The sequence below is a fragment of the Hippoglossus hippoglossus genome, chromosome 10, assembly GCF_009819705.1.
Source record: "Hippoglossus hippoglossus isolate fHipHip1 chromosome 10, fHipHip1.pri, whole genome shotgun sequence".
Lineage (NCBI taxonomy): Eukaryota > Metazoa > Chordata > Actinopteri > Pleuronectiformes > Pleuronectidae > Hippoglossus > Hippoglossus hippoglossus.
This window is the reverse complement of record NC_047160.1, coordinates 18,147,076-18,162,795: the sequence shown is the minus strand read 5'-3', so window position 1 is coordinate 18,162,795 and position 15,720 is coordinate 18,147,076. Positions and strand designations below refer to the sequence as shown.

At 47.1% G+C, this 15,720-nt stretch overlaps 1 protein-coding gene across 7 annotated transcripts in view; it reads left to right on the top strand.

Moving 5' to 3' along the window:
* zic6 (zic family member 6) overlaps positions 1-15,720 on the top strand; it is a 94,274-nt gene that overhangs the window by 7,140 nt on the left and 71,414 nt on the right. For 2 of the 7 annotated variants that reach the window (XR_004615298.1, XR_004615296.1), the window contains exon 1: positions 4,624-5,207. The exons of 1 other annotated variant lie outside the window; for it this stretch is intronic. The gene's annotated coding sequence lies outside the window, so the exon portion shown is untranslated. Of the gene's footprint in view, positions 1-4,623; positions 5,208-15,720 lie in introns of those variants that run through there. 4 more of the 7 variants (XR_004615297.1, XR_004615303.1, XR_004615300.1 and 1 more) reach the window with 4 other exon arrangements.

The window sequence follows — 15,720 nt, the reverse complement described above, 5'->3', positions numbered from 1 at the left end:
TGCCAATCTGCCACGGCAGACAGACGCTTAGTGAAAAGATTTTAAAATGCGACTCTAGCACTTTCAAGGCAGGTCCTCTGTGTTAACAGGATGGTAGTTAATGGTTGTGCTTTTACAGCGGTGGTCGCATGTATAATTAAGCTGCTGTTGTATTTGTCATAAAAATCACCGGGGGTGCAGGAAATGTTGCAGGAGCCATTTTTTTCTACTTTGAGCAGCGGAAAATTAAAACCATGAAAACCTCACGATGTTGTTTTGACATCATTCCAATGTTTATGGATTTTCCTGTGTGCGGTTGAGGTTTTCGTATTAAAAAGCAGTAAAGAGCCTCACCTTGTGTTTGTTGGGGGAACAAAGGTTGCCATGTTTGCACAATGCAGATTGTCCCTTCTGGGAGGTCTCGCCTCCAGTGCAACTTGTTGGGAAACATGTTGCGCGTCTGCCGTTAATGGGTGTCTGGCTGCTACCTGCGCTGTTCCTGCAAGCTCATGTAACAGTATTTTATAGATTCATGTTGCAACCATTCATAACTCCACCATGCTGTAGGGGATTTGCTTCACGGGCCAGCGCTTTGAAATCAGAGGGCAATCCCATTCAAACAGGTTTTTTTTGCAAAGCCACTGATAACCTCTTACCCCAGATATCACCGCATCTCTGGCAGATGTGTATTCATGCACGCAAGAAGCAAGGATGTAAACAGTGAACTCTTAGTAGCCTCCCCCGGATTATCAATGTTACGCACTTTGTCGAAGCAACCGTCATCCCGACTGTACAACCATTTAGAAACCATCACTGACAGCAGAGTAACGTCTTACTCGGGGGGGGGGGGGGGGGGGGGGGGGGGGGAACCGAAGCAGCATAAGGAATGACTCACTCACAAGGATAACCAAAACTTAAGGTGGTGGTGTGTCGGCAGAATGTCATGCACGGCAGACGTGTTAGATAAGCCTGATGTATTATTTATCCGCATGGCCCCGATGATATCTATGGAGATGAGTTGGGGTGTCACGGCCCAGGTGTCACCACCATAACTCCAGTTCCCTGCCATGCTGATGACTCTGTATCTATGCTAATACGGGGATCAGTGGGGTAGAAAGCTCATCTGGCTCGTTCCTTTGCTTTATCTTATCTCCCCGCCTCATTCTGCACTGCATTACCACATACCTGACGTGCTGCTCACATTAAAGGAGACGGCATCTTCCCACTCGTCCTCGATCTCTCACCTTTTTCAAATGTCTACATTTCATCGTATGCTTTCGCTGCATCAACTTCTGCGACGCTGTGTTTAATTATCACCCACAGCTGCCTTATATTAGTTGTGGTGTGGAAATTGGAAGAAGAGCTCAATATGTGTCCAGCTCCTCGATGAGAGTATCGTCAGTGTTGAACTGTGGAACCAGTCAAGTCAGGGGAACATTTAGAAAAGTTCTCCTGCCTCACACATTATATTTTGGTCAAGAACGGATCCGTCCAGACAGCAAATCCTGTCCGACTTAACTAACCCCCCCCCCCCCCCCGCCTTGTCCCTCTTAGCCTCTTGTCTCCATTGCACCCTCCCTCCCTGGCATGATTATTTCTTATCATGTATTTATTTGTTTAATCCACCCCTCCCCCCACAACACTTGGCGGCCCTCTCCCGATGCACGAGCTGCCTGTCTGGCAGCGAGGCCCCCCCCCCTTTCGCCCCATCTCCCCCAACCTCCTCCCACTTGTCCATATCCAGTCTCCAAACCCTCCCCACCCACCTCCGGCTCAGCCACAATGGGCGGATGTTGCTTCCAGAGCCTCGGAGCTTCACTCAGGGGGAAGAGACCCCCACCTCTTCACTTCATCCTTACATCCCTCCCACTTGCATGTGGCCACCACTAGCCAGCCTCTGTGCACACTATAAATAATGGATGCATTAGCATGCATGAATATCTTTTTAGAAGGGGGGGTGGGAGTGCCTTAATTCATTATTAATCCCCTTCAAGGCAAAATGGGCCGTGGCTCTGCCAGAGATGGGCCCCTGTTAAACCCTGCTTTTGGGACTTCACTTGCCTTTGCTCTTCTTTCTCCCAAAATTTCTGACCAGCTCCCCCCGCCGACCACTCTCAGCCCCCCTCTTTATCAAAAGCTCCCCCCGTCTGCCCTCTCAATCCCTGCTACACATCTGGAGGTGCGGGGTAATCTCAGATTTTTTTTAGGGGTTGGGGAGCAAATCGTGATCTGAGGCTGAACATCTCCAAAAAACCAGCCTGGCCGAGTGTCAGTCGGCTGATTGGAAAAACGTGGACCGCCAGCTGATCTAGTTAGACCGATCTAATATTCCACAACACAGGCAAATGGATGTTTCTTTGAGAAGGTCGGGTCATCACAGAGATCCTGACTTTGAAGTTGCCACCGGTGCCATTTGGTTCAAGAGCAGGCTGTGAGAGGATGGGAGTAGGGGCGGGGGGTGTGTGGCAGAGGAGGGTGGACTGACATTCCAAATGCATGCAAACCTGGTTAAAGAGCATTAACGCGTGTGTGTGGGTGGCTTGTAGGGAATTATGTGTTATTTTGGAACCTGGAACAGTGTCATACATGGGTTAGAGGTTAAGCGCATGTGTTTCAGGGAGATAAATTACAGCGAATTAACAAAGTATGTGGGTTTGATTGTGAGTGTGTCTACGCATCGGTGTGTGGTCCATAGGAGCAAGATGTATAGTGGTGTGTTTGTGCACTCCCCCCCTGCACCACACACCTCTCTTCCACCACTAGGTCGCACTGCCTGCCTCGCAGCCTCTGCTCCGGCCTGCACTCACAGACGCCTGAACGATTCCAACCAATCGCAGGCCTTTACAGCAGAGCCACAGGAGAGCCATATCCTATTAAAAAAAAATACTACACCACACACATGCATGTATACTTGTGTGCACCTGAGGTGTCCTACACATGCTGGATATCAGCCTGCCGCATTCACACCGACACAATGCACATAATCCTGTTTGTTTGAATTCACCGTGGCATATAAATATAGGCTGACTAATCCACACAACAAAGTGAAACACTGCTTCATAATCCATGTGTTTCTAATACAGCATGTGTACACGTTTCTTTCATAAAATTATGACATTATAGAAAAAAGGATAAAATCAAAGAGTGCATGCTGAACCCAGAAATGTTCATATTTAGTCCTTTTCTAAAAGTGTGTAAAGATTTTAAAATAGAGCAGGCGTTTGCCATTACTTCTGAAAAACCATCTCAGCAGAGAAAAAGGTCAAATTGAAAAAAAACAGCAAAGAGAAACGTAGTGAGAGGAGCTGGAGTTAAGATTTAGCTGTAAAAGTTTTGTTCGCAAGTTTAAGAAAGAACTGTTATGGTAAAAAAAAAGAATACAGATGCTTGTCTGGTGTTTCAGTAACTCACATGTGACAGTATTTATAATATGAATACAACTAAAGGTGTAACCGCAACTCTTACATGAGGCACAAGTCTTCGCAAATAATATGGTGGGAGCAGGTATTTTTAGGCCAAATCAAAAGTTTTAATGACTGAAATCAGTGATCGCCAAGGCACTTTTAGAAAATATTGTAAAATGTAATAATTTTCCAAAGAAGCATCAATTTATTTAGGATTTGATTCTTATCTGTAGAATCATTGGAAACCTGTCTTTTCAGCAGTGAGTGGCACAACAGGCTGAAGCCAGGCAAACATCAGACCGACCCTGCAGAGAGAGAACCTACTTCTGAATAAAGCACTCTTCAATCTTTATAATGTTGCACAGACAGGCTGCCGGCTCTGCTGTCAGCTCTCCTCTGTGCTGCAGCCTGTCAGGCAGGACTATAGGGGTTGTTTTGTTGACACGGAGAGGACCTGGTTTCTGGAATGTTCTCAGTTGAATGTTTGGATCTGGGGTCTTCGGGCACAAGGCTGGGGGCTGGTTTGCGAGCTGGAGGCACCACACTGTGCCTCTGAACTTCACTCAACCCCTTAAATTCCTCTTCCTGGGCAGGAAATTGAAATATTGTGCCGTATTGGCATGCTGATGGTCATCTATCACGGGGGCCTTGCGAGGTGACGGGGGTAAGGGGAGACCCTCTGTAGATCAGAGATGGGCTGCTGGGCCCGGGTTCAAAGGTAAGGAGGAGAGACCCGGGTGGGGAAAGAGGATAGCGCTCTTGGCAAGAGTCGACGCTCCGATCCACTTCCATCACCCATCACCACCCGGCAGATCACCTCAGTGTGCCCACCATGAGTCCTCATCAGACAGGAGCAATCAGTCTCCTCCAGGCAGCCACAATAGAAATATGTGCCCTTGTTATGAACGTGAATGTGTGTGAAGGGACAGACCGACTTCTTAAAGCAGCGAGGGGCTTGAAACTTAAACACAACAACAACCAATGAAGTCCAAAGAGGCCATGAACTTGTTTTGAACAGACTAAGAACTGGAAACGTGCATTTAGCCAAATTAAATCCTTTTTTAATGGAGTTTTAATTTGGCATCAACAGGTGTCCCAGCACTTTCTGCTCACTGCAGCTTTCAGAGGGCTTCATGTGCTCTGTCATGGTTTCATGTGTAGTATTTGCCAAAGTGACGAAGCGACTTTCCACGTTGCATAATCGTGGCCGTAAATGCGCACAGCGTAGCAGGAAATGAAACTCGCCGGCGCATCACGGGGGGGTGGTAGGATGATGTGGATGTGTCTGGTTATATAAAAGTATAGGGCACAGTTGGAGTGGTCCAGATGGGATGATGGCTGTCATTTGTTTTTTTTTTAAAGACGAACGCGCATCTTGTGTGCGTCTGCAAAAACCCGGCTCCTGCGTGACCTCGTGAACTCGCCTGCAGCGTGACCTCGAAAACCAGCCACCCTGACGGCTCCACGGAACACCCCCCCCCACCCCCACATCCCTGGGCTCAGTTGTGCAGGCTGTTACCCAGGCAGGAAGTGACATCAACGGGTCCAAACTAAAAAATATGTCGCAGGACGGGGCTGTCTGGGATGACCAGGACCGGTGGCTGTGGGGAAGGAGGATGCCACGCACAAAGTGATGTTCACTGAAGGATGCGGGGAGAGCGCCGCACACACACAGGCGAGCCAGACAGACGCACTGGAGGCTGAGTGAGTCGCCTGCTGACGGAGAGCTGTGGTGCCGTCACTTTCATTCATGCAAGTTCAGACGCGGTGCCATACTTTGCCCCCCCGTCCGGAGCCGGTGACGCAGCGCAGAGGAGTGTGTGTGTGAATGAACGTGGGGTGTCGGTGGAGCAGAGACCAGGTCTGAATGGCAGGTGCAGGCGGGGAGAGTCAGATCCGCGCTGTAGGGTTTCGTCCGTGCGCTTTTTGCGCATCGACACATGAACCTGTGCGGATCACCAGACGCGTTCGCAGTGACGGGGGTCGATAAATAACAACAAAAAGAAGCGGCGGTGGTGAAGTTTAACCAAGTTGGACGTGTAACGCTTGGGGCTTTGCGAGCGTCCTCTCAACATCATGTATGGCGTCTATTTTTACCCCCGCGCAGTGCGTGTGCGTGTCGTCCTCACCAGGGAGGCTCTGGCAGACCCTGCCGTGCGTCCAGACGGGAAAGTGCTGCAGTCACGTGGTGTCTGCTCAAATCCTCCCTCAAGTCAGGTACAGCCTACTGCTGCGTTCAGAGGGAGGGGCCTGCTCCTCAATTAAACATCACAATTATGTCTATAGAAGGCTGAGACATGAGTAAACAAAATTAAACAGGGAATAGAAATGTTCTAAAAAGAAACAACAGGTTAGTGATGTAATGGCATATATTTTTTGTTTTACATTTGTCTTATTATATTCTCAATGAAAATCTGACTAAACTGCAAAAAATTAAAATATTTTTATTAATTAATCAATAAATGCTTGTTTCTCTATTTCTAATGTCTTGATAAAAGAATCCCAGTTTACACGTCTCGTCACAGAAAAGCTGCCTGTCAAAGAAAGACGGGTCATTTGTTTTGAGGATGACGAAGAGCATGCGTCACAAGCGGGATAGGTCACAGTTTGCCTTACAAGTAATAATTATATATGATCTTATACCGCTTTTAAAGCTTTACTTAAACCGAGAAATCAATTTCTGGCAAACAGCGAACTGGCAGCAGTGACATTTTCCTCCTTTTTCTCAGAATTGCACATTTCAAATACCCATTTTAGACGTCAACACATCCATACATGTCAGTTTAGCTGTTTTCACACATGCACTAAACTCCGGACGTGTTCCTGTAATTTTGCGGACATTTTCCAGGAACTTTTCCTGCCAGACCCCCGAGTAAAATGTCAAGCTGTGTGAGAATGGAGCGGGAAAATTGACAGTGAGCAGTGGGCTTGTCGATGACATTTCAACAACAGATGCAAAACTGTAAGAAACAGAAGAATATGAATGCAGGATGAAAAACAGGTGGCAGTAGAAGACGGAGACGAACTTGGAAAGACAATGAGATCTGAGAGCTTTTGGTGATATGGGCCGACCCTGATGTTGATGGGCTTTAACCAAAAACGTGATTCCCGAAGAACTTAAACGTCATGTCCTGCCTCCTGCGTGCAGACGCCACCCCTCACCTGAATGATCTGTCGTAAACACGTCACAATCTCCTTGTGCGTTTCTAATATGTGGAAGGCAAACTCTGGAAAATGTCCATTCCCAGTTTTCCCAGATAAGTTCTGGAGTTCATGTCTGAAAACGTTCCATGGATATACACCACTTGGCATTTTTACTGTTCAGCCACATTCACGTTTTACAGTTGTGGCTGTATGGTGTCGTCTTACACGACAACTGTGCTTCATTTCACGGAGTACTTATCACCGCTGACTCCAGTCTGAATGGAAAGTGGCACATAAAACTCAGGCTGTGAGAGTACAGCACACGTCAGAGACACAAAACGAATCTGCACTGGGGCCACTTTGCCTTTAACAGCAGTGAATTGTCCTGTTGTAGAGTTGGCGACGTGAAGCAAAGTTGAAGATCTTATTTTGTCAGTGGAAACCACTGACGATGTTAAATTGGCTGAGAGCGTGTCTTCTACATTGTGAAATAATGCATGAGCTATACAGTGGCGCTGCTACTGTACATGTTTGGCACGTGTGTGCAGCAGCCTATGGGATGACTGGTGTATATAACTCACACTGCTGTTGCCTGCCTGTCTGGAGTGATAGCTTCATTATTCATGGTTGCGTGTAGACAGCGGTGCTTAATCTCTGGGTTGAACGGGGCAGCCTGTGACTCTGGAAATAAACGCTTGTGCTCGGTCAGCCCTATCTGGCCCTCGGAGAGGAGCGGCGGGCACCAGAGAGAGGAAGGGCTGCCGAGTTGGGCCTCAGGGTGGCAACAGCAGCTACATGCCCGGCCCGTGGGGTTGTTTGAAGCAGCTTTGAGGCCTGGAGTAATTAGCCAGACCGGAGCAGGGAGCAGGGTCATATATTCTTTGTGGTGAAAGGGTCTAGCCAAGGGGTCTATTGGCACTCGACAGGTGCAGCGGGAGGAAGGCGTCAGGAGTTTAGAGAATCGAAACCAGAGATGAGGCCAAACGACAGCGCCTCCGGCTTCTGGGGGTCAGATGCTCCCTCTCACCCCCGGAGGCTCCAAAGTGAGAGCCTCTTCCTGCCCTGACACTGTATACTGTGAATGTATGTGCATTATAGTGCATGTGTGCGCGGTTATCTTTGTGCGTGTTCAGGCATGTGTGCTCAAGTGAGTGTGTGAATGGGGCACTTATTAGTGTGTGACACCGGGGTGAGGGGATCAGGGGGGCATGTTTGGAGTTGTGGTAATGTCCTGTCTTATTTTATCTGGCTCACGCTCGCACAAAGAACGTCGGGAACACTTTTTGTTTGTGTCCACTAGTATTACACAAGGCTACATGAGGAGCTTTGATCACTCAGCTGTGAACGCTGCGGTTAAAGCTGTGTTCTGTGTGTTTCGACATGTTTTTGATGCCAAGAGTTGTAGAACTGATTGAGCTGTGTAATTAAGTTGAGCAATAAACTGGAATATTCCGCACTGTAAAGGGGACACACATTAGTCGTTGCGCCGGCCGTTAGAGGGAGGAAAAACAGTGTTGCCGACCATGTCAAGTTTTTTTTCTCGCTTCCTGGCTGTTCTGCTTGAACTCAATAATCCTGGTTACAGCCATTACAAATCCTGCTGTCTTGAGTTGAGACCCCAGACAGGAGACAGGCTCTGCAACTTGGTTTCATTTAGCATTCCTCTGGGCTTTACGGGCAGGTGTTTAACATTACTGGCAGGATATTTATTGGCAACTTTAAAGGCAACTTTTTTGCTTACCTCTCAATTAGGCACACACACACACACACACACACATACAACGTGTGTACTGTAGATACATGCAAACATACGTGCGTTAAAAAAAAACACACAGACACACACATTCACGAGGATGTTTCAACGCATGCGACAATCTCGGACTGACAGTGTGGATGCTTAGTCGAGCATATTCTCGCTGCTTTCTCCGACTCCGTCACACACCTAATGCCTTTTTGAAGCACAGATCCACATCCCTGGAATCCACCCTTGACCCGTGACCATCTCTATCTCTCTGTATGCACACCCCTTCCCCTCCGCCGTTTATGCCAGGTCAGTGTATGATGTGGGGTAGGAATAGGGTTGGAGGCACGGTGGGATGTGTGGCCTGTAATTACCGAAGCTTAGCGAGGCCAGCGGTTGTGATGTGCAATTCTCAAATCAAGGTGCCGCCTGAAGACTCAGCCGGGCTCGCTGCTGCCCTCTGCTACTTGATTGCTGGCAGCTGGGGGAGCCATGTCAAGTGGCAGGCTGCGAAATGTGAAATCCCAGATAAAGCACAGAGCCCTAAAAAGCCATGAAGCTCCAGTAATGAGGAAAGTGATGGGGTTTTGGGGTTTGGGCATGCTTAGCAGGCAGCCACAGCCGACCGTAACTACCTCTCCCTCCTCTTGGTGTGTCTGTATGTGAGAAAGAGCGGGGAGGTGAAAGTGCTTGTATATTTGACTTTTCTAATCCTGGATTTATAAGGATCCACCAAACTCCAACAATGCAGAAGTGGTGGGAAGGTCGGCACAGCTCCAGATACACCCAACCTAAATCCTCCCGGGTCACCCTCAGACATAAATCATAAACCTACAGTACATCCTGGCCATGCTGCTCATGTTTTCCCGGCACCAGTTCCTTTGAAATCCACGTTTAAACCCCTGTAACGTCCCCTGCTCAAGAGCGGCTGAATAATTCCCAATATTAATGGCAGCAGTCCGATTTAGAACGATTCCGGAGCCGTTGTAGCAGTTAAACGCATTCCTAGTTTTGTGGAGGCCATTATTCCTGCTTCTTAATCACCCCCTCAGCTTTTATAACCTTCCCAAGACTTACTGTGTGGCTGGGGGGGGGGACCACATGTGGGCAGAGACCAGGAAATAATGGCACTGCCAGGCCCTCCCCTTATCCAAACTATAACACCACTAACAACACACAGGGCAACAACACTATGAATAATAGTTTTCTGTTATGTTGAATGTAGATTCTTAAAGGATGTATTCAGTTTCCCTGAAACAGATGGGCAGTGTGCTTTTTAACAGGAGGAAAATGTGCATTTGTTGGGAACCTTTTTCAGTCAGGATTAGTACGTTGGTGCTAAAATTAGTACTGGTGCATGTGGAACTTATCTAAACTAAAGTACACATATTCTTGACAATAGTGTGGCTTTTATGGTCCATGCACAACATCAGGGGACCGTGCTACAGAGAAATATCTGTATATGTGTATGTCTTTGTAGATGCATATTTTATTCAGTACTTTTACATTAAAATTGTACCACTCGTCCTCAAGATTTCTGTGAGATTTTAGTTTGAATCAAACTGTAAATTTGCTGCTGTAAGATTTTGTTTTACTCTATAAGACCTTCACATACTGGTCTGTGGGTACTGAGACCAGGGGTTAGACCTCAGACCCATAGTGGAAGATCGAGCTCTGTTTCCCTGCTTCCATCCATCACTCTCTCCCTACCTGCTCCCAGGTTTGTAGAGCAACTAAAGATGGAGAGGTGTGATTAGGCCGACACAGATTTTTCTTATTATGACGGTTGTGTTGTTCTTTGTGGATCCGCCACTTAGCTCCTCACTAAACAGCTTTTCAACGCTGTTGGCCTCTCGCCTCCAGCTTGTGTTTGACAGTATGTGTGAAGTGGCTTGTCTGATGGTGTAGTTACAGTTAAGTCAAACACCTGGGTGCTCAGACACCAAACACACCCACTGCACTGTGATGGGTGACACGCTGTCACGCCGGCCTTGATGGCATAATTTACCCAGGTCACAACCATGCATGCTGTTTAGCGGGGGTGGGAGTGGGTGGTGCATAGGGAGCCATTGTTTACCCTTCGGCTGATGGCCCCCTGCCAGCAGTTACAGCAATTATCACCTTGGAGGAATGTGGGACTCTCGTGTTAAATTCCCTTTGACCCCCCTGTTGGAGGAGGTCGGGAGGTGGGCACTCTCCCCAGGGGACGGCACGCAGTCAGTGGGTGCAGGGTTTAGTGCTGTGTGTGTGTGTTTGTGTGGCGGTCCAGGGGGATCCTGTAGATCTCCATCCACAGCCCTGCAACCAACCACCATGCAGGCAGACCCCCAACATGGCAAACATGATTTGCATTGTGTGTTTACAATGCAAATTGGTTTCTAAAGGTATTAATTTCACTTAGAGAAGCACCGAAGGTGGTCCGGCATCATAAAGGACACACAGGTTTTATTTATGATGCAGGGCTCTAGAAAAGAAATGCGGCGGAACTTTTATCTAACTCTCAAAATTTAACGTTTAGCATTAAATGTTCACAAAAGTGTGTTTGTTTTTTAAGGACTAGTTTGTGTCTCACTGTAACGTTGGGGTCCCTCAATTAACCCAACCGCTGGCACACTTTGAAGACCTCAGTGTTTGTGATTTGACTGTGTTTGTTTGTCTCAAGCTGTTTTTAGTACACAAGTGTAAATCACAAGTTTACAAGTCGGCATTGCGCACCATAAAGGGCGGCTATTAATGTGCATGTGTGTGAGGGAGAGAGACTAGAGGCGAAAAAGAGAGAGAGAGAGGTTTAGAGTAAAGAGATGTGTTATTTCTGATGCTCTTCTCTTTAGAAAAGGATTTGATGTGAACACGTGCATGTTCCATCTCCTTCATCCTTCTGTGCCCTGTATCAAACATTGGAAGAAAGTAGTCGGGGGAAAAATACCATCATATGAGCTGTAGGGATTGAAGATGCTATGGAAATCGATTACGTATGGGATCACTATTTTCTGACCGTGATTGATGCTCCGAGCTTATGCATTTTTCATTTTCTTCTCTCCGGGCTCTCTATAATGGCTGTCTGCAGAACGTGGCGGTGTGTGCAATCCAGCTATATGGCTGAGGTAAGATACCAAAAAATCGTGAGCTCGACTGCAGCTCTGTTCCCTTTCGATGCAGCGTGGACATAATATACTGGCACAGTTTCTCGTGTGATGCTGGAGTTACAGGGTCGGTGTCGTAATAGCTTCACATCAGTGGGGGAAGTAAGAGTCCTTCTGAAACGTCTTGCTAGTTTTACCCTCAGTTACCCCGGGACCAGCAACTGTGCCCTGTCCCGACTCGTCTGCATTAAGCTGTGCATTGATTAACTCCAACTAGAGGGCAGCCACCCTTGAAATGTTGGGGCCTTTACACGTTGTGACAAACCAAAGTATCCCCGCCGTGTCATTAGATCACCTCGCCACTTCCAATTAGCGGTCATCTCGGACCCCTTTTCACCTTGCTGGCGGGACGGAGGAGCTGCAGCAGGTCAGATTAGCAGCCTGCTCCTCTCCCAGCGGTCCGACACTCTCATCAATTATTTATCCACACACAGGCAGACAAAATATAACACACCCATCCCGTACCAGGACCAACAGCTGCCAGTTAGAGGAGGGTATGGAGGAGTCAGGCTGCAGTAAGGCAGTATAGAAAAAAGGGGAGGGACACCCTCACACACGAGGCGAGGCGCCATCACCACATCATCTGCACCTCCTTGTCTGGAGTTGAACTTCTTCAGAGTTGTCATGGCGACATAATTTACTCCTCCAGAGGGGCTTTTTCTTCTCTGTTTCAAATTGCAGTATAATGTTGGTGGTGGTAAAAGGGAAGGGGGGGGGGGGGGGGGGGGGGTTATGATGTACTGAAAATCCTTTGATCTCAGTTTGTATGCTAATGAGTCTGGTCTTATGTATGCACTGTAAAGCATCTCTTTGCCTTTGTTTATGTAGATGTTGTTTATGTGTGCATTTATCCTTCAGACAGGATTGTGTCATGTTTGTGTCATCTGCACGACCCTCATTCCCGAGATGATTGCAGCAGTCGTGAGGTTGCTCTTTATTTGCCTGTGTTCTGGCGGCGTCTTGCCTGCTCGGTAGCCCGACTGTAAGTAAGCCCATCTCGCGTTGCAGACTTCTGTCTCCCTGCAGCACACTCGCTGCACCCGCAGCACTCATCCACAAGCAACACACTCAGTCACACGCTCTCTCGCATGACTACACAAATGCACAAACAGGACCTCAGCCTTGCCTGGCTCACGCACACCAAACACACTCGCTTACTCACTCAGGAATTATCGTGGTAGTAAAACCAGAGAGGAAGAGTGAGAGACGACGAGACTGAGATGGGGGGGGAAGCAAGAGGGAGGGAAGAGGCGAGCGATTGCCCCAACAGAAGTATTTTATCCCCGAGCGGTTATTAAACACTGCCATGTCCGTGACCCAGTCATGAGGACAAGCCATTGTTCTCATGAAGCTCATGAAGCAACGCCGATGTACCAAGTTTAAGTTGCAGCAGTTTCTTGTTGAAAGTGAAAACCTTTTAGATTTTTACATGGAAAGTCTATTCTACACATATGTTTTGTATGACTAATAAAAAGATAAAATCTTAAATCTTGTTCCAGATGTGCAATGCCACTGTTACAGTTTTAGTGGCTGGATACATGCTGAAGAGTTCAGCATCATGTCTTCTGACGGATATGACAGATGTATCCTGGAGTGTGTTTTTTCTGCTACACTCACTTTTCTCCCTGGGTGTGTACGTCCCCTACTTGCTGTGTGTGTGTGTGTGTGTGTGTGTGTGTGTGTGTGCACTCTCTCTCCCCCTGGTCCGCTGCTTTGGCACAAAAAGGAAGACCAGGCCGCCCCATCCTTTGTTTTGTGTCTTGTAGGAAACTAGCAGCAAATTGTGGCTCAATGAGGCGTTGCTGTTTTGTATGGTCTGATAAAGTGCAAACGAAACCGTCTGGGCCGCACTGGCCTGCTGCAGTGTTTTCCATTGTAGCGCAGCCCTTGAATGTAGGTCTGTGTGATGGTTGGTTAGTGTTGAACATTAGGTGATGGGGTAGGGGGGCGTCCGGGGGTAGGGACCATTCATACAGTTTTAAGATGTCGCCCCGTGTTTGGAGCTCCTGTCTGCTGTGTTTAATTGTGATGAGAGATGATTAGCGCTCCTCTTAAGACTGGAGGAGAGTTGTCTGTCTCGCTCGCTTTCAGGGGGTTTTCAAAAATGTAGAGTTCTCAGATAGCGGCAACATGACACACTTGTCAAAGTGATCAGAGCAGCGCATATGTGTGTGGGTTTGTTGATGTGCAGGAGACATCCCAGTTTTTACTTCAATGCATTCATCCAACACCTGCAGTAACTACTTATGTTGGAAATGAAAGGAATGACTCACAGAATATCTTCACTTCCTGAAGATTTTATCCTCCAAGCCGAGCCGGAAGCAAACAAACCACGTTAACGTGATCTTAAGAGTTTATTTGATCAACTATTGAAACATTTCCAAGCAGTGAAGTATGGAAATATTGTTAAATAATGAGCACATGTCAAGAGAAATTTTGTGAATTGGATAACACACTTACTAGCACACTTTTTTATATTTACTGTGGTCAAATGGGATTTTCTGCTTTTTTTTAAAGAATAAAATCAAGTTGTTTCATTTTCCTGGAGGTGACAACACAGGTGCGTTTCTATATCACAAACACAGAAAATCATATACATTTTTAAAGGAGGTGGCTTTTGCATACAACGTGTTCAGCATCACTTCGTGGCTTGGTTTATATATTTCAATGCACAGCGAACAATATGCCGTGAAGATCCAGATCAAGTTCAACAAGTCAAGCAAAACAAAACACACATAGCTAGAGATGGACAAAGAAGGAGGCTCATGGGTGTTGGGGTAATTATCTGCCAGGGTGCACGACTAGGAGTGTGAGTCAGTGTGTTACGTGCTCACGTCTGTAGATGCACATGCGCTGTCTGAACATCCTGTCCTTAGTCCGTATGCTGTGGCCCCCTAAACAAGATGAAATGCATATCAGCTCCTATATGCTCCTTCATGCTTGCGTGGTGTATACGTGCCCTCCCAGCCCCACACACACACACACGCACCTCTTCCATACACCCCAAAGGGAGTCTCAGAGGAGGGGTGTGGCCGGAGGAAGAGGCTGAGGAGCCATCTTTGACATGGGGCATGGGGCCCGACGACACAAAGCCCCATTCCCTGCTCCTCCATGTGGAAAATGGCAGGAGAGTGAGAGGAGGAGGGGAAGGGGGCAAGAAAAAAAAAAGTGGAAGAAAAGAGGAGGGAGTGACAATTAGTGGGATCTGCTAATCACCAGGGCAACACTCATTTAATTGACATGTGAAATTTGAATTCATCTAACAAGTCGATAGGCAGCACAATGGACCAGTCATCTGAGGACCGCTGGTGGAAGCCAAGGAGGGGAAGCGACAGCTCAGGGCTGAGGCCAAGGTCTTTGTTAGAAGTATAAGTGTTGTTGGGTGGGAAGGTTGTCCACCAGGAGATTATAACCCATTATGCCTTTGACCCTTTTGGATAAGTAACTCCACGACTGCCCCTTAGACTGACACACACATGCACCCACACGTAACATGGCAAGGGCTGTTTATGTATGTTCTTGTTTTTCTTTCCAGCAGAAGGCAGAGTGAGTAAACAACATTTTTAGGACCACAATAAACCCGACCCTCATAATGCGAATGGCTCTGAAGAGAAAAAAAAAAAAATACAAAAGGAGGAGGGAAGGGGAAAAACCGCGGCCGTGTCCACTCCGGCTCTTTCATAAATCAATAAGCTATTTAAAGTCATCAGAAAGCAGCATCACTGTGATCCAGCTGCTGCAGGAAGTAAAACGCTGCCCCACTAACTCTCACTGCCACCGGGACGAGAGACACGGAGAAGATGCAAATGTTTACTCACTTTTCATTTAGTCAGGATATTATAAAAACACTGTGTACTTTAGGGTTTTAGTTTGCAGAGAAGTACTTTTAGCCTGTGAGCAACAAATACCTGTAGAACTATTGATATCTGTAGTTTGACTTTATGTTTAGTGCTAATAATGAATAGAGTTGATGAAATGCTGGGATGATATTGTGACCACCATGTGCATAATGTGAAAATCAACATGTTAGCATTGTCATTGTCAGTTTGTTTCCATGCTTATGGACTATACAGTCCAGGAAAAGGTGCATTTTAATGTCTGACACACTCAACAGTCCCCTTACGCAGTTACTTTCAATGGATTCAGATTTTTATTTGGATCCGCACCAAATTGTACAAACTCGTCTCTATCAGTCCCCCAAACATGCCAGATGTGTTATTCTCTGAGAAATGGAAACGTTGAAACGGAAAGGGAAATGTTGAAAGATGAAAATTATCTCAAAGTTAAAGAAAGAGAAAAGGATCTGACC